At 56.4% G+C, this 24,920-nt stretch overlaps 1 long non-coding RNA gene across 6 annotated transcripts; it reads left to right on the top strand.

Moving 5' to 3' along the window:
* The first annotated feature begins 2,871 nt into the window (after positions 1-2,871).
* Positions 2,872-17,395, top strand: LOC101442632 (uncharacterized). 6 transcript variants are annotated; one of them, XR_009183263.2, is made up of 5 exons: positions 2,878-4,075; positions 10,093-10,212; positions 10,785-11,135; positions 11,691-11,849; positions 12,190-17,395. It is a non-coding gene; the product is annotated as an uncharacterized lncRNA (long non-coding RNA). The 6 variants fall into 6 exon arrangements; XR_009183264.2 differs by having other exon boundaries at positions 2,872-4,075; positions 10,072-11,135; XR_009183260.2 differs by having other exon boundaries at positions 2,872-4,075; positions 10,093-11,135.
* Positions 17,396-24,920: the final 7,525 nt, after the last annotated feature.

A 24,920-nucleotide genomic window follows, 5' to 3' on the forward strand; every position in this document is an offset into this window, starting at 1 on the left:
CCAGAGGGCAGACTGTTAGGGATTGAGCCCTGTCCCCCACAAAAGGCATGATCCGGGGTGGGGACCCATTTGTAACTAGGACCTGCGAAGGTGTTATCGGTTAAGGTGTGCCCACACTGAATGAGGATGGACTGAATCCAGCATGACTGAGGTCCTGTGAAGAAAAGGAAGTTGGACAGGGAAAGAGAGAAGCTATGATGGGCAGCCTAAAGCTGGACGCGGCAGAAGCCAGCACCCAGAAGAGACAGGAGATGCCTCTCCATGCAGTGCCAGGTGACAGAAAAGCCGAGGACCAAGGGTGGCTGGCAGCCAGCCCCGACACCGTCTCGGGGGAGAAAGCTTGCTCTTGCTGACGCCTCAGTTTTGGACTTCTATCCTCAAACCTGAGCCAATAAATTCCCAACGTTTAAACCGACCCATTGAATGGAAACTAAAACACATGGCAAAGGGGATTTAGCAGATACGAGTAAATTAAGGAATTTGAGACGGGGAGATTATTCTGGATTAAGCAGGTGGGTCCAACATCATCACAAGGTCCTTATAAGAGAGAAGTCAGGGGGATGTGGGGCCACAAGGCAAGGAAGGGCAAAGAAGCCTTTCTAGAACAGGGCTTCTTAACCTTTTTTGTTCCACGGACCCCTTTGCCAGTCAGGTGAAAACCACGGACCCCTTCTCAGAACGTAGCAGCAGGTAGTGTTATGACACTCAGCCAGCGTCGGGGCTAACAACTAATGTAATTTTGAAGTATGAGTGAGTGTAAGTGAGTTTTTGAGATATGCAACAACTGTAATGTGATATGAAATAAATACTACTGTCATTTGTTGCACCCATTCCTAAGTGAAGGAAATGCCAGATTTCAGTTAGAGGTCAGAGAAAGCAAAGATAATAAGTTGATTTTTATCAATTCAAACTCATAGACCCCCTGAAATCTCTCCACAGTCCGTGGACCCCTCGTTAAGAACCCGTTTTAGGAGCTGGAAAGGTAAGGAAGCAGAGCTCCCCCCTGGAGCCTCCGGAAAGAGCACAGCCCTGCCGGCACCCTGACTTTAGCCTCATGAGACCCATTTGCATTTTTTTTTTTTTAAGATTGATTGATTTATTTCTCCCCCCTCCCTCCATTGCCTGCTCTCTGTGTCCATCCACCGCATGTTCTTCTGTGTCTGTTTGTATTCTCATTAGGTGGTTCCGGGAACCGATCCTGGGACCCTCCGGAGTGGGAGAGAGGTGATCATTCTCTTGTGGCACCTCAGCTCCCTGATCTGCTGCATCTCTCATTGTCTCTCCTCTGTGTGTCTTTTTGCTGCATCATCTTGCTGCGCCAGCTCTCCACGTGGGCCAGCGCTCCCGCGCAGGGAGCACTCCATGTGGGCCAGCTCACCGCATGGGCCAGCTTGCCCTCACCAGGAGGCCCTGGGCGTTGAACCCTGGACCTCCTATATGGCAGACGGGAGCCCAGTTGCTTGAGCCACATCCGCCTCCCTGTTTTGCGCTTCTGACCTGCAGAGCTGGAAAAGGATCAATGTGTCTTGTTTTAAGCTACTAAATGTATGGTAATTTGTTTCCATTTCACGAGGAAACTCGCACAGGCTTCAGAGTCTGGCTCGGCCCCTGACCGGCTAAGTGCCCTGGGCAAGTGATTTAGGGTTACTGAGCCTGGGTTTCCCATCTGAAAAGGGGTAGCCAGGGACCTCCGTCGAGGGGTATTTGTAAGCACTAGTTCAGCAGAGTGGGAGACCACTCTGGAAGCCACATGCCACTCCCTTGTGGCACTTTCACTATCATTGAAACTACTTTGGAACAGTCGTGAAAGGTCACCCAGGGCTCCCCGGCCTCCAGGAGAAGCCCCACATTTCTCCCGTGGCTTGCGCGGCCCTGCGTAACATCCGCCTGGCCTAATAATGATAGTAATACCCGCCAGCACTTGTAACGCTCTGGGCATGTGCCAGTGCTTTCTTAGCCCTGTCCTAAGCCTCGACTGTACGTTAGAGTCCTCTAATGCTCCCAAGCAACGATATCACTCTCCTCATTTGGGAAACTGAGTCCAGGGAGGGTCAGTCAGTTGCCCAGGGCTCCACAGGAGGGAGGGACCCCCAGCAGTTGGGCCCAGGAGCCTGGGTGCTAACCATTGGGCTCCACTCCTTCCACCCAGGTTGCCGTGCTGTGAGGGCCCGGGGTTAGGGGCCGGCCCTCGGCTCAGTGACGGTGGCCTCCCCTCCCCTGCCACATCTCCCGGGTCGTATCTGGGGGGGTCACGGCTCCTGGAGGACTCCAGGAGTGTTTGTCCCATGATTTCCAGCAGTGCCCACTCCACACTGGACCCCAGGATCGAAGGGAAACGCAGCCCCTGCCCTGCCAGGTGACAGACGAGAGCAGGGCCCAGGGCAGGAGCCCCGGGGGTGGGGGCCGTGTAAGGAGAGGCCTGAGGAAGAGCTGGCAGCCAGGCACGGGGGCCAAGCAGGTGCTCCGCGCCCAGGGACGGCCAAGGCGGTCCCGGACCGAGAGGGTGCCCCGCACCCGAGAGCTAGAAGCGGTCACACGGCACCCAAGAGGGCAGTCAGCCCGGGCTCCCTGCTCCCTGTCTCAGTGACCTTGGGCCACCGAACGACCTCTCGGGCCTCGGCGTCCTCTAAAATGAGAAGAAGGACGGCACCCACCGCGCGGGGTGGTCCCGGGGCGGGTGCAGGGAGCTGCGCTTCGCTCCAGGAGAGTGGGAGTGGTGTCGCTGCTCTCACCAGGGAGCAGCTGCAGCAGCCGTCGCCCAGCCCCCTCACCGCCCCCCTGTCCCATCGGCTCCTCGGATTGGGGGGGGAGGACGCAGGTGGTGCAGGGGGAGGAGGATGTGTCACCAAGGGGCGGCGCTTCCGTGGCCCCGACTCGGAATGCCAGGTCCGCCCTCCGCTGTCCCCGTGGCCCCCAGCTTCGGGCCGGCTCAGCCCACCTCCTCGGCCTGTGCCCCGCCGCGGCCACCTGTCCTCGGAAGTACCGCATCTGTCCTTCACTTGACTCACTTGGACTTTTCCCTCATCTTGGCCAATACCATCTGTAAGTCACAGCTGAGGTTCTAGTTTCTTTTATCCAAATGCACATTAAGACAATGAGAGGGAAGTGGATGTGGCTCAACTGATAAAGGGTCTGTCTACCATATGGAGAGTCCAGGGTTCTATACCCAGGGCCTCCTGACCCGTGTGGTGAGCTGGCCCATGTGCAGTGCTGCCGGGCGCAAGGAGTGCCGTGCCACGCAGGGGCGCCCCTGTGTAGGGGAGCCCCACCTGCAAGGAGTGCGCCCCACTAGGAGAGCCGCCCCACGCGATGTAAGCGCAGCCTGCCCAGGAGTGGGGCTGCACACACGGAGAGCTGATGCATCAAGATGACACAACAGAAAAGAGACACAGATTCCCAGTGCCTCTTGATAATACAAGTGGACGGAGACGAACACTCAGGGAATGGACACAGAGCAGGGGCAGGGGAAGGGGAGAGAAATAAATAAAATGAAAAATCTTTAAAAAAAGAAAAAGAGAATAAGAATTCCTAAGAGTTGCTGAGGCCTTGCTACAGCCTGAGGTTTTCATTCATTCACTCATTCATTCACTCAACAAATAGCCGTGGACCTCCTCTGGTGTACCTTGGCAATCATCAGCAAACAACAAAGATCCTTGCCCGATGGGGCTCACATTACAGGGGTGGGAGAGAGAGGAGCAGATAAGAAATAAACACACAAGGTCTACAAACTCCCTGGTACAGAGAGACTCACTGCATCGCAACTACAACCTGGCACAATATTTATCTCCATTTTCCAGCTGAGAAAAACAAAGGCCAAAGAGGGCTGGTGACTCGCTCCCAATGCCACCCCTGGCCCTGAGACAACAAGGAAATGGCCAAGTCAGGATTTGAACCCACACCCGTCAGACTCCCGAGCCCACGCCCCCTGGACACTGTCTACTAAAATACAAGGCGCCGGCCCAGCTCCACCTGCTGTGTCTCGCACCAGCAGCTCCCTGGGGAAGCTCTGCAGTATCCGAGATTGAGGGTGCTGGTGCCTGGGTGCCCAGCTCATTCCCACGAGGCCTTGGACATGGTGAGTTCTGCCCTCCCTTCGAGCAGCCTCCAACGGGGAAGGCCAAGTACACGGTCACTCTTTGGCCACAGCTGGCGGGAACAGGACGTCCTGGTCCTCCTGCCCTGGCCGGGTGCAGGGAGCTATTTTTGGGCACGGTTTATTGATGGGACACGGGGCGCCCAATGGGACTCCTGGTTCAACAGCAAGGCCCAGGCTGGCCCAGGGCAGCTCTGCTGCTCGGGGCCCTTTGCTGACCCGGGCCACCCACCACCTGCGAGCTGTGTCCACACCCAGGCTGGCTCCAGAGAAGGCAGGGGTCTGGCTGGTATGGCCACATGCCAGGGGTGACACTGATGACCTTTTCCCAAAATTCTGGAGTCCGGTTAGATTCACAGAATAAACACAAGAACAGATTTTGAGGCCAGCTTTGGGTTCAAACCCCAGCTATGTCTCTTGTTAGCAATTTTACCGTGGGCAAGTCAGGTCAACTCTTGGAGACTCAGTTTCCCTGTCTGTAAAGTGGGGTTGGTAACAATAATCCCTGCTCATAGGGTGGGAATGAGGCTTAAATTAGTGCATGCAGCTCAGAACCTGGCACACGCTGCATCTGCAATCATCTTTGCAAATCATGACAACTGACATTATTGGGAGCTCAGCATGTGCCAGGCACTGGGCTAAATTATTATAACAAGGTTTTCTCACGTTTCCTCCCCAACAATCCCAGGAGGAAGGCGAGTGACACAGTTAGGTGCCATTCTTTCCCCCTTTCACAGATAAAAAAAATCAAGGCTCAGAAAGATACAATTACGCAGCAAGTACGAATCTACATTTGAACTCAGGCCCATGGAGAGTGCAGGGCCGGCCCCAGAGCTGAACCCCAGTCCCCGCTCCCCGCCCAAGGGGACCAGTGACAAACGTCTTGTAGATACCCCAGCAGGCTGCCTTCACCTTGGTCACCCCCACACCCTCCCCCTGTCCCCAGAAGGGACCTCCTGATCATAGGAGTCCAGAGAGCAAAGGTTCTGGAATATTCCCCTGACCCTCCTCCTCCCCTCGGGGTCATTTTGTGTTCCTGGTTTGTTGGCAAAAACATCTCCAAGAAGCTGGCTGGGTTGGCGAAGGCTCCGGGTTGCCTGGCGAGGGCCCTTTGGACATCCCTCTCTGTGTAGGCCAGCGGTGCGGGGCAGGCAGGGGAGGGCAGGGCTGTTACATCCGGGCAGCCTAAGGCCAGGCCTGGGTGCAGCAGCTCCTTCCCGGGCTGCCCTTCGGTGCCTGCACGGGCTTACAAGCTCCCCCCGCCCCGGGCCCTAGTGCCCTGCTGGCACACGCCGGCCTCCTTGGCTGAAAGCTCTACCCCCGCGGCTTTCTAGCCTCTCTCCCACCGCCGACTCCCTCCCACACTGTCCTGTGCGTTTCCTGGCTTCCAGGCCTTTGCCCCCACTGTCCCCCCCACCACCTGGGAAGCCTTCCCGCCAGCCTCCACCTGGCCCCGCTCCTCCGTGGACTCGGGCAGCTCCTTCACACTGAAGCCTTCCACCACCTCCTGCCCTCCAACCGCACTGCCCGCCTGCCCTGCTGTTGCCGGAGAGGCTTAGAGACTTCCAGAAGGCCTCACCCTCCAGACAAGTACGCCCAACCAGCAACACGACACCCCCACATTGGTGTCGCACGACTCCCCGACTCCACACAAAAGCAAATCCTTGGGAGCAGTTGAGCACCCGCCTCCCACGCGGGAGGTCCTGGGTTCAGTTTCCGGTGCCTCCTGAAAAAAGCAAAAACAAGCAACAAGGAAAACAAATGAAAAAGCAACTCAGGATAGCTGATGTGGCTCAGTGGTTGAGTGCCGGCTTCCTACATGGGAGGAGATCCCGGGTTCACTCCCCAGTCCCCAGTCCCTAAAAAAAAAAAAAGTCAAGCCCTCCATTTCCCCTTTCTAAAACCCAGCTCCAGCCATGAGTCTTCCCATGTCTGAAAATGGCGCCACCCCTCAGGCCCGTACTCGGCCCACAGACCCAGGGGCGGCCTTGATTCCCCTTTCCCTGTCTCGCCCCACGCCCCGTCACAAGTCCTGTTGACACGACTGCCAAACACACCCCGAACCCATGTCCACGCCACCACCTCCACGGACTGGGGCCACCACCTCCTCCCTGGCCCCCCGGTTTCCACTTTCGCCGCCCTACCCCCCCACAGCCCAAGGAAGCTTCTTAAAAGGTAAGTCAAATTATGTCGGTCATCGGCTCAAAACCTCCAGGGACCCCGGTCCCTCCCCACCGTGGCTGCACGGCCTTACGTGGTCTGACGCTTGCCCACCCCCCAGCCTGCCCGACCCCTCTCGCCTCCTCCCGGTTCCTGAACCGGCGGCAGAAGCTTGCTGCCCTGCTGCCTGAGCTTCCTTGTGCCCGGCTCCCCCGCCCTTGGGTCAGGTCCTTGCCCAGGGAGCAGAGAGGCCCCTGCCGTGCCTTCTGGAGCACTCTTTCATCTCTCTCTGTCCCTCTCCCTGCCCATCGGCCCTTCATCGTACCTGCTGCTACCTGACGTTCTATTACACACGTATCGGGAGATGGGTTTTTGCTGGGGTGCTGCTAAACGGGCTCCCAGAGAGGGCGAGGGGACCCTGCTTTTTCCATTTGCCTGCTTGTGTGGTGTGAATACTCCCACCGAGGCCGATTTCAAGCTCCCCACATCACCTGCCTGAATGTGGGTTTGGGAAGAGATGCCCAGCAGAAGCTCTTCATCATACAGATGCGATCAATCAGCATAAATAACCTCAGGAACCTAGATAAGCATAATCTTTGAGGAAGTGGTGAGTTTTGAGTGGCTATTACCTTTCTTTTTATTGTAATTTAATTGTACGTTTATTCAACTTAATTTTTAAATTTGTTTTAATTTTTAATTTTGTTTCTCTCCCCTTCCTCCCCATTGTCCACTCTCTGGTCCATTTGCTGTGTGTTCTTCTGTGTCTGCTTGCATTCTTGTCATGCAGCACTGGGAAACTGTGTCGCTTTTTTGGTCGCGTCATCTTGCTGCGTCAGCCTCGGTGCGTGCGATGCCACTCCTGGGCGGGCTGAGTTTTTTTTCATACGGGGCAGCTCTCCTTGCGGGGCGCACTCCTTGCACGTGGGGTTCCCTTAAGCGGGGGACACCCCTGCGTGGCACGGCAATCCTTGCGCACGGCAGCACTGTGCATGGGCCAGCTCCACACGGGTCAGGAGGCCCTGGGTTTGAATCCTGACCCTCCATATGGTAGGCAGACGCTCTATCAGTTGAGCCACAACTGCTTCCCTCAACTTAATTCTGAACGATGGCGTTGTATAGCAACGGGCTCTCAAAATTCCTGAAACTGAAACGGTCAGCTCTCACCAGCCGAGGCAGCTGGCCCTAGCACACCCTAAGCAACGTGAGGGTGGACACTATGTCCAGCCCGCTCCCTGCTTTTCCCCCAGGGCCGAGGACAGTCGAGGGAGCGCTTAGTGGGTGCTCAGCTCACATTTGTCTCATCTTTTCTGAGCGTCTGTTTATATCAGAGAACACAAACTCTGCCAGCCTGACTCTGTGGGCTGAGTCCAGCCCACAAACAGGTTTCATTTGGCTCTCAGAATGTTTGTAATGCTTTTTCTTGATTCATTGCCAATATTTTAAAATCAAGAGATTTTTGCACGCAATCTCACATAAACCCAGATTTGCAGCTTCTCTTGAAAAACCAGGAGCTCTAGGCACACTGGGCCTGATTCCCTCATGAGGACGGAGGCCAGAGCTGAAGGGCAGTTGCCTCCTTCAGACAGGGCAAGATCTCAGAGTTCACCACAGTCTCCACAGTCTCCACCCTTCCCTGCTGTCTCCCACTGGGCCCTCCTCGTTCCTTTATAACACAAGCTGGGCTCTGTAGATATCTGAGTTGCAACTGGTCTTTTAGTGCTTATTGGGGGGAGCCCGCTATAGCCTCCCCAGCAGGCTGGAAGCCCCTGGAGGACCGGCCCTGTGAAGCAGGCCCCCTGGAGGCCCCCTTCCTACTACTGTAGGGCCTGGCACACAGTAGGCCCACAGGTCCTGGGATTTGAGTACATGTTTGTTGTTGCATGACTCCCCCACCCCTGGCTATCCTAACTGGGGCACGTGCTATATCGAAGGCCTGACGGAATGTGACGAAGAGGTTGGCCCGGGCCAGGGTTTAAAAATACCGCAGGGCTGGTCAGCTGCGAGGTGCTCGGAGGTGTTGAAATGACCCAGCGCCGGCTGGCCGCGGGCCAGCCGCCCCGACTGCGCCCCATGTGAACGCGGGCTGACAGGAGGGGTCACCGCCGGTTCCCGGGTGGGGTGTGTTTGGGGGAGCGGGGGCTGCAGCCGGCCCTCCCCCGCCACCTCTCCCCACCTGCCCCGCTGGGAAAGGTCACCGCTAACTTTATAAACAGCATCGGGTGACATGACATAATTGCGCGTCGAGGGTCACAAGGCAGGGCACGAACGGAGCGCGGCCTCCCCGACGTTCCCGCGCCGCGGCCTGGCGTCCGGGAGCCAGGAGGTGGCTACCCTGTGGTCTTTCCGTGGCCTTCACTGCCGCTGCCCAGCCGGGGCCGGAGCAGCGTTTAAAAATAACGCGCGCGGCACAAGCCTGGGGACTAGCCAGCACGGGGGCTGGACAGGGACGAGATCTGATTGACCGCCCACTGGGCGCCGGGCGCAGCGCAGGCGTTAGCTCCCTGAGCCTCGCGGGGGCCCGGGCGGGAGGGACGGTCGTCCCATTTGTCGATGGGCCACCGAGGCTCTGGGGCCTCCAAGTTTCTTGGTAAAAAAGGGGCAGCGCTGGCATTCAAATCCAAGGAAACAAAAGCTCCCGAGGAGTCAGGAACCCCTTTCTCTCTGCTGGGTCCTGAGTGCGTGGAACAGTGTTTGGGCCTAAGCAAATGCTAAGGGGCAGCTCCCACGTCACATGTCCAAAATCCAACTCGTGATCCATCTTGCCCTGAAAACCCCGCCCCGCCAGGGCCCTCCCACGTCAGTCAGCGGCAGCGCCATCCTTCTGGGGCTAAGACCCCCGGGGGGCATCCTCGGCGCTCCTCTCTCACACCCCCGGCCGGCCCTCCAGCACATCCTGACTGCTCTACCTTCAAAAAGCACCCAGAACGGACCTCTGCCCCTGCCCCGGTCCAGCCCGCGTCACCTGCCACCCGGCCCATCGCAGGGGCCTCCTCCCTGGTGCCCGCTTCCACCCCGGCAGCCTCTTCTCCTCCGGCACCTCAGATAATACACTCAGCCTGTGTTTACTGTTCACCTGTTACCTGCTAGGTCCACGACAGGGAGCGACAAAAATCCCTGCCCTCATGGAGATGCCCCATGAACGTGGGTTGGAGTCGAGGCATAAACACTGGATGTTCGATTGTCTGTGTGTCGGATGGCAGTATGTACTAAGGAGGAAAGGAGAGCAGGAAAGGAGGAGGGAGAGTATCAGGGAGGTGCCCATTTAGATGGAGGGCAGTCAGGGAGGGGAGGGTCTCGCTGAGCAAATATTTGAGAACAGATTGTAAAGAGATGGAGGATTGAGCAAGGTGGAGATCGAGAGGAGGAACGCTTCCGGCAGAGCTTATGGGAAGTGCAAAGGCCCTGAGGCTGGATGGCGCCTGGCATCCAGGAGGATGAGAGCAGCAAGGCCACGTGGCTGGAGCAGAGGGAGGGAGGGGTGGTGGGAGGGGGTGGAAGGGAGTGAGGTCACAGAAGTCGGGCAGCAGATTGTGCCAAGGCTTGGACATCATTGGAAGGACTTGGGCTTTTCTCTGGGGAAGGTGGGAGCTATGGAAGGTTCTGAGCAGAGGAGGGTATGAGCTGATGTAGGTTCTGCAAAATCTCTATGGCCATGGATTGATAAAGGGCTGTGAGGGGTGAGGGTGGAAGGGGGACGATCAGTGAGGAGGTGACCGGGCTGGGTCAAGCTAAAAATGATGACTTGGCCTGGGCGGGGGCTGTGGAGGGAGGGAGGCGGGCAGAAGTCCTGGGTCTCAGATTCTGGGTCTGTTCTGAAGGGACACACTGCTTGACCACAGGAAGCAGCAATCGAGAAACCCGAGGTGCCTCTGAGGATCCCGGCTGAGCCGATGGAAGAACGGAGCTTCTGCTTACCGAGACGAGCCTTGTCCAGGTGCCCCCTCCCGGTGAAAGGACAGGTGTAGAGCAGCCCCTCCCCGGGGACACAAGGGCCCTTCTCGTCCAGATCAGGATTTTCCCCAGCTCCCCTGTCCCAGTCCCACCCACACGGAGTCGCCGGTAAACTGTGCGGAATCAGTCGCCTGCGCCCTTCCCCCCTCGATGCAGGGAGAGCAGCGAACAGCAGCGAACACGTCTCCGTCCCCGGCCTGCGCCTGGCCGCGTCCTTTACATTCCTCAACTCATTTCATCACAATTCAAAGGGGCGGGGACGATGAGGATGTCTATTTTGTGGGCAGGGAAACTGAGGCCCACGGAGGTTGTCACCTGCCCGGGACTACACAGCTAGCAAGTGGCGGAGGCAGGATTTGACCCCAGGCAGTCAGGCCCAGGGCTGGTGCTCCTATCCACGGCACCATCGTGACGAGGTGCTCCCCGTGGCCCAGGAGGAGCCAGAACGGGCTCGGGAAATGGGGTTGGGAAGGGGGGAGGGGCCCCAGCTGCCCCTTCCACAGCGTCGGGGCAGTGACCCGGTCCTGTTCCCACTCTCTCTATGGCCCTGTCAATGACAATGATTGTGCCCATTCTACAGATGAGAAAGCAGAGGCTTGGAGAGATGAAGTGACATGTCCCGGGTCACACAGCTGGGCGTGACCTCCCGGGGCTCTGGGTCTCCAGACCCCTCGTCTGACCCTTTCTCGGCACTGCCGGCCCCGTCACCCGCTTCTGGCCTCGGCGTGGGGGCGCCGGCGGAGGGCTTTCTGCCTGGGCTGCATTTGCTTTCCGCTGGCTCGTGCAGGCAGAGAAGCAGGCTGAGGGTGGGGGCGGTCCTGCGGGGGCCACCCAGCCGCCCGGCCCCAGCCCTGGGGGTGCAGCCAGCATTTCTGAGGACAGCTCTGGACCAGCACTGGGGATACCGAGGCAGGAGCACACACCTGAGCAGGTGAGGAAAGTCAAAGTCTCGGCCGACTGTGACAGGGGGAAGGGGGGGATTATCACGGGAATTCAGGTAAACAGCAGCTCGAGGGAGCCGCCCCCCGAACCGCGTGGCCCGTGGCGGCCTCTGCCCCTCCCTGGACTTCAGTTTCCTCCTCTTGAGGTTGGGATGATAACGCTGGCGTCGGAGGCTGTTTTCAGGTCTGGAAGCGAGTGCCAAGAGGGCCCACTCCACCTCCACCTGCCCACAGACATCTCCCAGGACAGGAAGAACACGGGACCCGCACACCGTGGGGGGTCTGGGCGCACAGTAGGTGGCCAGGACCTGAGGCACACCTGAAAAAAAAAGAGACCTCTCTTTGGGACGTGAATGCACTCTCTCTAGCCTGGGTACGCCACCTGGGAGGCAGGTTCTAAGGTCATCTTCACTTAGCAGGGGGAAAACCGAAGCAGGGAAGTGAAACAGCAGGGACTTGAGACGCTGCCTCAAAGAGAGCAGCTCGCATTTTGGAGCCTGTGTTATTCCAAGCAGTTGCGTGAATTAATGACTATTTCCCTCAAGTGCATGACGTGGGTGCTCCATCCTTCCCATTTTACCCCGAGGAAAGCGGCTAAGTGACATCCGCCAGGTCACACAGCCAGTCGCGGGCAGAGCCAGGATTCGAACCCGGGGCACCGGGCTCCGAGTTCCTGTGTGAAACCTCCGTGCCCTCCTGTGCAGGTGAGGAAGGTCCCGGGGACGCTCGGTGCGCCCGGGAAGGACTTAACAAATCCCGCAGGCTCCGCCGGGCGCGCGCAGGCGAGCAGGGCTTTTCCGCCTGGACCGCACGAGGCCTCGCTCGACGGCCTGCCGCTCCCCTATTTCCGTTCCTTCCTGCCGGTTCCATTTGTCAGGGGACAGTCTCCCCGGGAGGCCACCTCTCCCCTTCTCCCCCACCCGCTGGGACAATCCTGCGCAGCAGGCGGAGGCCCGAGGAGTGGCCAGGGCCCAGTCGGGCCAGGTTATCGGGTTTCGTGGTCAGCCACCTTTGCCCCTGACCAGAGCTGTCTCTCCAAAACAGAACATTCAGTCACCGCCTGTCCCTGCGCGCCGCCGTCCTTGGGCTCCTGACCTCGCCTCCGGCCCACCCGCCAGGGCTTTTCCTGGCGTCCTTGTCTTTTACTGACATCTGGCGAAGATGACCAGAGCAGAGCAAAGAGTGCCAGAAAGAGACGAACGGAGAGGCTGAGAGACGACGGGGTACAGAGACTGAGAGCCGGTCAGATACCACCAGAGAGAGCCAGAGCCAGAGAAGGTGGCGGGGAGGACGGGCCTCGGCCCTCAGAGCTGCCCTGCCGGCGGGGTCCACAGCCTTGCCCCCCACGTGGGCCTGGACTGCCTCCCCTGAGTGCCCAGTCCAGGAGGTCGCCAAAGACCCCGGGCCCACCCGCCTCTGTGCCTGCTCCCTCACCCAGCTCCTGCTCATCCCCCTCCTTCCAGAAAGTCTTCCTGTCACTCTGGTTTCCCGGGGCCTGGACTAATCCTGGGGACAGAGCAGACACCCCGGCGGTTTTTGAATGAATGAATGAGCTAATGAGTGACTCGCTAGCCATCCAGAGGTTTCGAAGCTTGTTTTTCAGCCCGTTAGTTCAAACTCTCCCTGTCACTCTCTGAATCGAAACCAGGTCCTCACCAGGCCCCAGAAGCCCTGTGGGGTCGGTCGCTGCCCCCTCCCCAGCCTGGCCTCTGCCCTCCTCACTCTCCACTACCGCCGGTACCGAAGTCTCCATTCCCGGGGCGCCCCACGTGCTGGACGGACTTGGCCACCCCCTCACCACCCTCCCCTAAGTCATGTCGGCAGAGGTTTTTTGGTTTTGTTTTGTTTTCCTGTGAGCAGACTTGCCTAGAAAAATGGAGCACATTTGCACAAACAACCTCAATGTCACCACTAGACCTTGGTCACTGTGGGACAGTCTCCAAGGTTCGGCTGGGCAGCTGCCCAGGGCCTTGCCCTGAGACAGGTTTGAGTCCTGGCGGCCCTATCCCTTCCCTCCCCACCAAGCTCGAAAGGCTGAGTGGGTGGGTGGGTGGGAGAGGGTGTCCTGAGGACTCCTGAATATGACCTTTGTGTTCTGCAGGAAGGAAAGCCTTAGGGAGCCCAGGGGAGAGGGGCTAACGGGGCAGCCCCCAGCTCGTCCCTCAGGCTCAGGCCAAGCCCCTCCTCCTCCTCCAGAAGCTTCCTTGGCCACCTTCCCTGCTTCTATGGACTCCTGTTCTCACTCTAATCACAGCCCATATCACACTCTGCTGTAATTCTTTATTGGACAGTTTCCTCCACTGGCCTGCGCTGCAAGTGGTTGAGGCCAAGTCTTTAATATCTCAGTGTCCCCAGAGCCCGGGTCTGGCGTGTGGGAGACATCAGCAAACAAGTGTTGAATGAATGAAATGATTATGGAGTGAGCACTTCCTGCTTTGATTCATATTCACTTCTGCCTCTCTCACCGGGACAGGAGCCCAGAGATCCTGTCCCCATTATCGCTGCGCCCCAGAGTCTGACACTGGGCTTGCCACGCAAGAGGCGCCATGACACATATCTGGAAAAAATGAACGAATGAGCCCTTCCTACCATCAGCCACATCTATGTCTCCCCTGCACTTGGAGCTCTGTGAGGTCAAGGACCAAGTCTTAGTTGTCTCTAGTTGATCTGAGTCCAGCACAAGGCTTGACGCCAGACGAGGTACTTGGTAGGTGCTTACTGGATAGGTAGACGGGTGGATGGGTGGATGGCTGGATGGCTGGATGGTTGGGTGGATGAGTGGACAATGTTTAAACTGATGAAATGAATGATGGTTGGATAGGCAGAACAATCGAAGGAGAGAGGAATGGGAGAATGGATGAATGAACGAATAGGATAGATGGATAGAAGCATGGGTGGGTGAACTGATGGCTGATGGATAGATGGTTGAATGAGAGGATGGGTAGATGGACTAATGGAAAGAGGGATGAGGGAGGAGGGATAGAGGGCAGGTGGGTGGATGTTCAGAAGGATGATGGATGGATGATTAATGGATGGATTCATTAGTGAATGGAGGAATGAATGACTGAATGGCTAGATAGACGAATAGATGAATGACTACTAGGCACATCAGCATTAGGTATATTAAACACACACACAGGTGCCCAGGCCCTGCTCTGCCTGTGACGTAGGACATTTCACTGAGTCTTCACAGTCACCCTCTGACATAAGGGCTAATGCAAAGGAGGAATCCAAGGCTCCAAGAAGTAAAGCCACTGACCCCAGGTCACATAGCCAGAAGGTAAAGATGTTTGATTCCAGAACCTTCCTGGGCCAGCAAGGGCACCTGGGAACCTGTATTTTTCAAGGCTCCCGGGTGATTGTGATGCCCAGTCAGGCTGCAAACCCCACCTGCCCCCGGCCAGAGTGGCGAGCTCTGTGGAGAACCAGCTGACCTGCTCTGGTGCGGCCTGGGAGCCTGTTGCCCCACCTCTGAAATGCGGGTGATGAAGCGCCTTCCTCAGGGGGTTCAAGATAACTGGATAAGTTCATTCACCACGATGCTGAGCAGAGCGTCCCAGGAAGCACGCGGGAAACACGCAGGTGCTGCTGGTGGCTGGACGAGAGCCACTGGTGGCCGCGCGTGCTCCTTCTCGCAGCTCGCCTGGGTATAGACTCTTCCCAACCTCCTCGTTTAGTTCTTCAGACAAGCTGAAAAAAGCCTCTGGGGGACTCAGGAGGCTGCAGCGCACGAGGCGGAAGTGCAGGGTGCTGCAGCCGCTCTACCCCCAGGAGGCCACCCGCAGAAACAGCCACGTGTGGGCACAGAACTGCGCTGCAGCTCCAGAGCAAAGGCGAGGAGACAAGCCCGATGATGGCGATGGCTGATGTGTGTGGAGCAGGGTGTCTCGACTCAGAGCTGGTGACATTGGGGTGGCTCCTTCTCTGCTGTGGATGGCTGTCCTGCTCATGGTAGGGTGGCCAGCAGCGTCCCTGGGCTCTCCCCACTAGAGGCCAGGAGCCAGCTGTGGCAAACAAAAGTGCATCCAGACGTTGCCAACTCTCTCCTGGGGGGGGCGGGCGGCACCGCCCTCCTTAAGACCCTCTGATTTAGGCTTGCTCTGTGCTAAGCACCATTCTAGAAAAGCACGTTGTGTGCCCCAACCTCCCTTGGTCCTCACCGCAGCCTAGAGGTGGGTGGACGCTGTTAGTGACAGCCCAAGGTCACAGAGCTGGCTTTTCGGCAAAGCTACGACCTGAACCTGGCAGGGAAGTGCCGGGGCTCCCTTTTCCTGGTCACCTTTTGTGGATTCCTTGGACTTTCCTCCATTTGCAATCATGTTGTCTGTGACTGGAGATAATTTTCTTTCTTTTTTGCCCACTTGTCTGCTTTGGCACATTCGAGGGCGGAGCGTGCACGACATGAATTGCAGCTCGAGTGGATTCTGCACAAGGATTCTTTCTCTGGTGAAGTGAATTGTTTGCTTGATGACTGAAAATTTGGAAAATACAAAAGAGGAGAAAGGAAAAATGAAATTTCTTATTGAACCACCCACAAAGGCCAATTTCCTGCAGGTTCATCTCCAAGTCCCTTTCTCAGTTTTGAAATGTTGTTACAAAGTTGCAATCATACTATGTATACAGTTCCAAATCCTGCTTGTTCCAAACTGTACGAACTCATTTCTTCATGTTATTACAAAATCCTTTTGGATGTTATTTTTATTTGTTGCCTGTTTTGTCAGAGACACTTGACTCTCCTCAATTCTCTTATCTTTCCCTCTTCCTTTGTTATAGAAACCCAAGTTTTAGCCGGGCATGTAGCCAACTTGGAAGACATTATATTTTCCAGTCTCCACTGCAGCTGTGTGTGTCCATGTGACTAATTTCTGGCCAAAGGGATGTAAGTAACTGCTAGGTAGTGTCCTTTAGAGAGGGATTGCTTATGCTTCCTCCCAACCTACTTCTTGCTAGCTGGAATGCAGATGTGATGGTCAGAATCTGAGCAGCCATCATGGACAATGGGGGAGCAAAAAAAGAAAAGGGACTTGAGTTCCTAATGAATTTGTGAAGGCATGCTATTGGCCCTGGACTGTCACTTCCAGCCTTCTTTTATGTAAAAGAGAAACTTACATTTCATTTAATTCACTCTTATTTTGGCTTTTCTGACCCTCAAAAATGAATCTAATCTTAAGTGTTGCACTAATATTTTTCTGGAGGAATTGTCTCTAATATTCTTTTAGGAATCATTACCGAGTTAACTTAATAGTTCTCTGATCGCTGGGCATTAAAGTAGTTTTTCACTACTACTAATAGTAATGAGATTTCTTGCTACTATAGTTCTGTTATGAACATCTTTGTGCATTTTTTCCTGTTTATGATGATCTCCTTAGTACAGAACCCCAGAAGAGGGATTTGGGGCTTCTAAGTCAACAGCCTGTCACCCATGGCTTGCGGACATCCATGTCCCTCAGCAGGGAATGCCCGTTATGGAGCCAGGGTCAAGATGCTGAACTTCAAAACCCTTCTCCTCCAGTGGCCAAAAATGAGTCACTTGACAGTTTTAACGGTTTTTGAATAACAGGTATTGGTGAGTTGTCATGAACCATGAAGCTTCGGAGGCCTGGAATCACTTGCTGTCAGGTCAGGGATCTTAGTTGCTAGCCTTAGAATCCACTCCAGCTCGTCTGTGCGGAAAAGGAGCTATTTTACAGGTTACGGGGTGGGTCCATGGACCCTCCAGGTGGGCTGCCCAAGGACTGCAGACCCCATGCCGCCGGGCCTGCCTTCTGCTCGACGACCCTCCGCTCCCCCCGGGGCCAGGCCGTCTCTCCTCCTCGCCACGTTTGTCCCGTGCTCTGCTTCTGATCGGACGTCCGGCGGGTGAAGCCCAAGCCACAAGCAGCCCGGCTGGCAGGAAGGCTGGGAAAGCGCGTTTTCTGGCGTCTACCTCGGGAAGTACGGGCTCCCTGCAGGTGTCATGGGTGTACGCCAGGTGCAGGCGCGCTGGAAAGTGAGGCGAAGGTCAGCTCCCCCGCTGGGATCCAGGGAGCTGGCGGGAGGAACGCAGGAAGGCTCCCGCAACCCCTTTTCTATCTCTCCACCATTTGTGGTGAAAGGACAGTGAAGAGAAGTGCGAGAGCTCAGCAACGCCGTTCCCATCTGGGCCACCCTCACCCTCGCTCAGCCCTGCAGGGGCGAGGCAGAGCGGGGAAGGCACCGCGGCCGTCGGAAGTCGTGATCTGACGCGGGGGGGTGGGCTCCCTGCCCCTGCCAGCGCCCCAGGGGGAGGGCCAGGAGTCTGCACCCAAACCCGCTGGTACACGTTGGTTCCTAATGGAGAGCGGCTGAATTTGTGAATGATGACATTCGGCTCTCAGTCTTGGGATGAACCTTAGAATCCTACACTTAACATTGACTCGATGAACCAGGATTTCCTGAGCACCTACGGCACTCCAGGCCCTGTTTTGGAAGCCAGAGATGTGGAGGAAAGAAAGAACCCCCAAAACATGAACATGATGTGATATAACATAAGAGCATAACCTAACTTAACATAACGTGAAACCAGGTACCGGTAAATGTTTTATGAAGAAATGTAAAACTGGATAAGTGACCTGGAAATGTTTAATTAGAAAGGACCAGTAAGGAAGCCTCTCTGAGAAGGTGACATCTGAGCAGTGACCTGGAGGAAGAGAGGGAGTGAACCTGGCAAAGAGTGGAGAGAAGGATATTCCAGGCACAGATGCCAGCCAGTGCAAAGGCCCTGGGGTGGGAATGCACTTGGTGCGTGCCTTCTCAGAGAGGCAGCCGGGGAGGCAAGGGTTACACCTCGGCAAATATTCAGAACCCTTAGCTGGTAGAATGGGGTGGGGGGAATGGGTGCTTCACTCTTAAGCTTTTCTGGAAAAACCTCATGTCAGGGGCAAATAGTAAATCTTGACTTGTCCCAGAAAGCAGTGGGCACATGTAACCACTGAAGTGACAGGCTAAAAGTAAATGACCAAAGGGCCAGGGTGGGGGTGGGATGGAATTTGTTAACAGATCTGAGCTTGAAAAATAATTTCCTTGTTAGGGGCAGAAGCTTCAGGCTGGCATCAAAAAGATGCTTATAGGGGTACTTCCATGCCAACATGAAAAATGGAGATTCATTGCATCCTTAGAGGTGGAAAGATGTATGTGATATGTTGAGTGAAGAAATAAGTTATGGGGTAGTACTATATATTGTCTGATCCCTTCTTAAAACTCAGTCAGGGAAGCGGATGTGGCTCAAGCAATTGGGCTCCTGTCTACCCTATAGAAGGTCCAGGGACTGATGTCCAGGGCCTCCTGGCGAAGGCAAGCTGGCCCATGTGGTGAGCTGGCCCATGTGGTGAGCTGGCACATGTGGCAAGCTGGCCTGTGTGGTGAGCTCGCCCGCATGGAGTGCTTGCCCATGCAGGAGTGCTGGCCCATGCAGAGAGCTGGCGCAACAAGATGATGCAACAGAAAGAGAACAGAGAGACACAGCAAATCAGGGAGCTGAGGTGGCGCAAGAATATAATCACCTCTCTCCCATTCCGGAAGGTCCTGGGATCAGTTCCCAGAGCTGCCTAATGAGAATACAAGCAGGCACAGAAGAACACGCAGCGAATGGACACAGAGAGCAGACAACGGGGGCAGGAAGGGGATAAATAAATAAATAAGTCTGGGGGGAGGGATAAATAGGTAAATCTTTTTAAAAAAACACAATAAAACTCATTCAATATTCATTGCAGGCCTCCTATGTTCTGGCCACTATGCTGGCTGTGGGGACAGGCCCAGCTGTCCCACCTCCTGGAGCTCACTGAACAGTGGGGAAGGTGATAATGACACAATCAGCACACAAACATATCATCATAAACCTTGATCAGGGTTAAGAAGGACAAAAGATACCCGGTGCTAAAGAACGTGCACATCCGTCATATGCTGGGGAAAACCTATGGAAAAAGTGCTCCAAAATGTTAATGGGGTAGAAAGAGTTCAGCGGTTCCACCTGCCTTATTTTCTCCCTTTCGTTTGATTTGCTGTGTGCTCTAAGTTTTTTCTACAATGCCATGCTTCAAAATTGAATGAATTTTAGAAAAATCAATGAAACAAATAGGGGGTTGGAAGGCAAATGCCTGAAGAAGATATAAAACCAGGGAAAGAAGGACACCCAAGAACCAGTACCGCGTTTGCTCCCAGAAAGAGAAGCCGGGGCCTGTGTGGGGGAGAGCCTCGCCTCACAACGGCCACCTTTTGAAACTTTTGAATGCGTGTGTCCAAAAAGATGGGTAATGCTATTCTAAAATAAAACTGTATCTGGTTTTAATTTCATGATGTGCTATTAAATGAAAAAGCAGGCAGCAGATTCGCAATACAAATATTTTGTATGAGCCAAATTCTACTAAATTCTTAGTGGTTCTCTCTAAGTAGCCCTTCCTGTTTTCTCCTTTGTTTCTTATACTTAAAATAATAAGGAAAAACGACAAGAGAAAAGGCTACCATCTACTGAGCATTTACCACAGGCAAGGTTTGGCTCTCGGGGCCTCACAACTGCTGTTTGCTGAATCCTCACACCAGATCTCAAAGGCGTGTACATTATCGTCCCCAACTTGCAGATGAGGAAACGGAGGCTCAGCAAGGTGAAGTCGCTGGCCCAAGGTCACACAGCTGAACTTGACCCAGGTCTGTCTGACCCCGACATCTGTTTTTAAACCAGGATGCTCCGTTGCCCCACAAGATGTCCTTCAAGGAGCTTGCATTGCTCTGAAAATCAAGGAGAAAAAACAAACAAACCAAACAAGAAATGTTGCATTTTTTAAAAAACCACTTATTCCAGCTCCGATGGGGCCTGGCACCAAATGCGCTGGGGGTACTGGCGTGGTTTCTAGGTAGGGGCACTATTTGGATTTTGGGTGCGGTGTTCCTCCGTTGTGCCCAGCTGCTCCCCTCCCCCCCACCACCTACTAAACGCCAGCCGGTCCCCTCCCCCAGTCACTGTGGCACCCAGAACTTCTCTCTCTCAAGTCCCCCCTCGTCGAGGACTGCTGGCCGAGACGCCGACAGTGACAGCACCTGAGCTCCTGCTGGATGCCAGGCACCGCCCCCCCCCCTCCCCGCCGCCCAGGGCTGCAGCCCCCGCTGGGTTTGACCCTCCCTGCGGACCGGAGAGCCACATGCCTCTCTGGCCCTCGTTGTGCAGAAGAGGGGGCTCAGAGAGGCCGGAGGACCTGCCCAAGACGGCCCAGGCTTTGACCGCAGGTAAACCCGCGCCGGGCCGCTCCGCCCCGGCCGCCGCAGGGCCGGGAGCTGTGTCCTGGGGCCGCGGGCGGAGGGGAGGGCCCCCGCGCACAGGCGAGGCGGCCGCCCACGCCGCCCACTCCCGGCCGGAGCCAGGCGGGGAGGACGGAAGCCCCGCTCGAGGCGGGCGGGGGGCCAGGCCGTGGGGACTGCGGGAAGCCCTCCGCCTGCCCGGCAGCGCCCCGTGGCCGCCCGCCAGGCCCCGCCTGACGTCAGGGTCTGACCGGGGACATAATGTGCTGGCACTGGGACAAGGGCTGACTGCGGAGAGACGGGGCTACCCGGAGCGGGGGGGGCGGGGGGGGGGGAATGGGGGGGCTGGACAGGGAGACAGGAGGAGGAGAGGAGAGAGACAGAGGGAGGGCGCCCCTGCAGCTCGAGCAGTTGAGCGCCTGCTTCCCACCCAGGAGGTCCTGGTGCCTCCTGCAAACAGCAGAGAAGCACACAACAGGTGGACGAGCACACAAAGCAGGGAACCAGCTCCGGGGCGCCGATGGGGCCCAGTGGTTGAGCACTGGCTTCCCACACATGAGGTCCGGGGTTCGGTCCCTGGCCCCGGTTCCTTAAAAACAAAAAAAGAGAGAAACACAGCGGGGAGGGGATGAAGAAGAGAAGTACAGAAGCAGGAAGCCAGAGACAGGAGAGAGGCAGAGCAGGACAGAAATTGAGGAGGAAAATGAGAGAAAGACAGAGATAGAGAAAAGCACAACTAGAAAGAAGTTCCGCAAAGACAAGAGGCTGGGGGGGGGGGGGGGAGGAGGGAGCACTGATGGGGGTGGCCAGGGAGGAGGGGGATGGAGAGAGCAGGGGCGAGAGCCTGGGGGGGCGGGCAGGGACACGGGCCGAAGCCAGGGCTGGGACAGGCCTGCCCCCCGACCCGGACCCAACAGCGGGGGTCATGATATTAGGGCCTTGATCGTTTTGGGGGGGGGCAACAGAGTCCCCCTCGTGACGTGGGGGAGGGGTAAACAACTCCACCGTGTGGAGTGAGCTGGGCATATAGCAAGGACTCAAGACATCGGAGCTAGAAACCGAGAGGAGGTAGGGAAGGCAAGAGAGAAACGGGGTGCCAGAGGAAGGCGGGGGGAGCTGGCTCCTGGTAAGCTCACTGTCGGGTCACAGCTCCCCCTACTCTACAGCTGTGCCCCCCCCCACCCTGGGCGACTTGGGCATGTGGCCACCAGCACAGACCTTGGCCGGCTCTGTCTTGGGGCCCAACTCCCTGCCTGCGGGCTCGAGAAGGCCACAATTCCAGGGCCATCGCGTCACCAAAGCCAAACAAGGCCGGGCGCCGGTCACTGCTGGCCTCCCGGGCTCGTCACCCCTTCTCCAGACTAATTATTAAATGCCCGGGTGGGGTGGAAGGACAGAGCAGCTGCCTCGGGGTGGGGGCAGCTGTGCCCGAGTGTCCTCCATCAGTGCCCAGGGCCCGCCCGGGCACTTTTGAAGGTAAAGTTGCGATAAGCCCTTTCTCTGGCCCCTGCTTTTTCCAGGAGCCCTCATGCGCCTCCTCATCAGTGTCCCCGTTTGTTTATTGATGGCTCACTGAGTGCTGGACAAGGCCCTAAACACGGCCTGTGACTTAACTCCCTCCGTTCTCCTGCCAAGCCCAAGAGAGCAGTGCCATCATCCTCCCATTTTACAGCTGGGGAAAGCGAGGCCCCCAAGAGCAGGTGCCACTTGCCCAAGGTCATCTGCTGAAGAGCGGCAGAATCGGGATTCAAACCTGGCCCCCTGAGTCCAGAGGGCACCCTCCTGGCCACGGCGCCAGCGTGCGAACAGCTCCCGCGGCCTGAGCATGCTGAGTGCCAGGCTCTGTGCCCAGGGCTTCACCTGGTCTTCCCTCATGCCTGGGGTAATCCTACGAGGCAGCGGTTCTCAGCTGGGAACAGCTTGGCCCTCAGCAGACGTTTGCCAACGGCGGGAGACATTTTGAGTTGTCATAGCCGGGCAAGTGCTCCTGGCATCTTGTGGGTGGAGAAGAGCCAGAGATGCTGCTCATCGTTCTACAGCGCACAGGGCAGCCCACCCCCACCCCAGAGGGTGGTCTAGCCCCGAATGTCCACAGTGCTGAGCGGAGAAACCGTGCCGTGATGGAAGTTTGGTGATGGTCCCGTTTTACAGAAGTGGAAACTGAGGCACAGAAAAAGGGAGGGCAGGTGGCTCACTCCATGCACCTGCTCTTCGCCTCCAGGTCCCGCTGCCACCCCTGATGACTCCGGTCCTCAGAAGACACCTGCCCCCTGCCCCCCTGCCCCCACCCCGCGAGAGGAGGTGCATCATCCTAATCACTCACTACCTGAGCTCCAGCACCTAGAAACATCCAGCACAGAGGGGCGCTCAGGGAACGGGCGTGGAGCGAGTGAATCTCATTTCCAACGAGGCCACTAAGCAGAGCACGGTGGGGGAAGGCTCTTGCCCGGGGTCCCACGATTGCTGAGAGCGGGGTCAGGATTTGAACCTGGCACTGACCACAAAGTCTGCACAAGACCCACCTCACTCCCCCTTGACCCAGGCACGCCGCCTGCACTCCAGAAATGTTCTCTTGATTGGGTGTTGGGGACTGAATCACGCCCCCTGCGAAAGGCCTGCTCGGGCGCCCACCCCTGGCCTGCGGGAGGGGCCCCTTTGTAGACAGGACCTTTGAAGGAGTTAGTAGTTAGGGTGGACAGGACCAGGTGGCCCTTCGTCTAACACGGCCGAAGTCCTTAGAAGTAAAGGAACTGGATGGGGCAAGAGGAGCCATGGAAGAGGCAAGGAGCCGGAGGTCAGTGGAACCTGGAGGAGAGAGAAGACGCCACCATGTGCGTTGCCATGTGACAGAAAACCAAGGACCCCCACAGACCGCCAGCCAGCCTGACGACACGACTCCAGGAAACCAGCCCTCCAGCCCCAGAGATCTGGAGCCAACAAATTCCTGTTGTTCAGCCAACCCATTATTTATTGTTTCTTTCAGCAGCTGGGAAATAAAATATGGGATGTGGCTCCCTGACCTTTTGGGGTGTCAGGCACCCTAACTATGGCACTTTAGAGAACCTGCAGACAAACGCCTTGCCTGAGGGGTGTTGACAGATGGTAAACTGAGGCTTGGAGACACTGGGGCCTCTCCCGAGATGTGTTGGAGCTGGGATGCTACCCCATGGAGTCACACGGCTGAGGTCTCTGCTCACATTTCCCTGAGACGGAGAAAGAACCTCTTGCCTAAAAGGCAGGGTCGGAATGGCTCTCGCTGCCCCCTGTCCTGGCTGAGCCGGTAAGGGGTCAGTGACGCCTCATGCTGAGAACTTCAGAAAATGAGGGTGAAGACGCTGGGTCTTTGGGTCAAACTGCAATCCTGCCCCTCCCCTGCTGTGTGACCTCTCCTATCTGGCCCAGTGCTCTTCAGATAACTCCCCTTAAAGTTCTGGACCAAGTAGGTAAAGCCCTAGAGAGCACATTTTAAAATAAAATGACCCAGCATGTATTCTAGCTTGTGTCATTGGGGCATTCAAACATAGTCCTTGGATAATATAATAAACACAGTGAAAAAATAAAAAATAAACAAGAGTTTATTTTTCTCATGCATGCATGAAGTCTATGTGTAGGCAGTTCAGGGGCTGATTTGGAGAGTCCACAAAGACTTCAGTGTCCCAGGGTCCTTCCTGTTCCCTGCTCTGCCATCCCTAAGGTGTAGGTAAACCCACTCTCATGACCCAAGATGGAGGCCACAGCACCAGCCTTCACATCTGTCTTCCAGACGTCAGGATGAAGAAGGAAGGTGATAGGCAAGGAGAGGCACCAGCTAAGCCTGTAGGGAGGGTTCCAGGAACGGCCACCTGACACTCCCAGGCACATCCCATTGGCCAGAACTCAGTCACGTGACTGCAACCGGCTACAAGGGAAGCTGGGTAACGCTGTCTTTATTTATTTGTAAATAAGAAATTTCAGCTAGTGATACATCCTGGGAAGGAACAAGACAGGGTGACCTGCCAGAGGCTGGGGGCAGCGAAGGCCTCTCGGAGCCGGTGAGGTGGCCCAGACAGACATGATGGGAAGGCCTGGGGTGAACATTCCAGGGCGGGGAACAGCATGCCTTGCCCTGCGGCGGGAGCAAGCCTCTCGGGAAGAAACAGCGCGGCCAGAGTAACCAGAGCCAGGAGGGGGGCGCGGGTGGGGGCGCTGGAAGGAGAAGAGGCCCGAGGTCAGCAGAGCCAGGTCTTGGGGGAAACCGAGCCTCAAGAGGAGTTTGGGGTTTTTCCCTAAGTGCAATGGGGAGATATGGGCGGGTATATGCTGGGGAACAAGGCGATGTCACCGAGGCAACGCGGCTGTCCCCGGCCTGGGGAATTCACTCAGAACCCATTTGACAGCTTTGTTCATTTGTTCATTCATTCATATAATAAAATTTGCTTGCTGACCCGCTATGTGCCCTGCTCTGTGCCATGTACTTGATTGTAGCAGTGGAAATGACATGCTTTGAAGGAAAGGTTAATGGGCCCCGGAGGAACCGACTTCTCCAG

This window comes from Dasypus novemcinctus, chromosome 24 (genome assembly GCF_030445035.2).
Source record: "Dasypus novemcinctus isolate mDasNov1 chromosome 24, mDasNov1.1.hap2, whole genome shotgun sequence".
NCBI classification, from domain to species: Eukaryota; Metazoa; Chordata; class Mammalia; order Cingulata; family Dasypodidae; genus Dasypus; species Dasypus novemcinctus.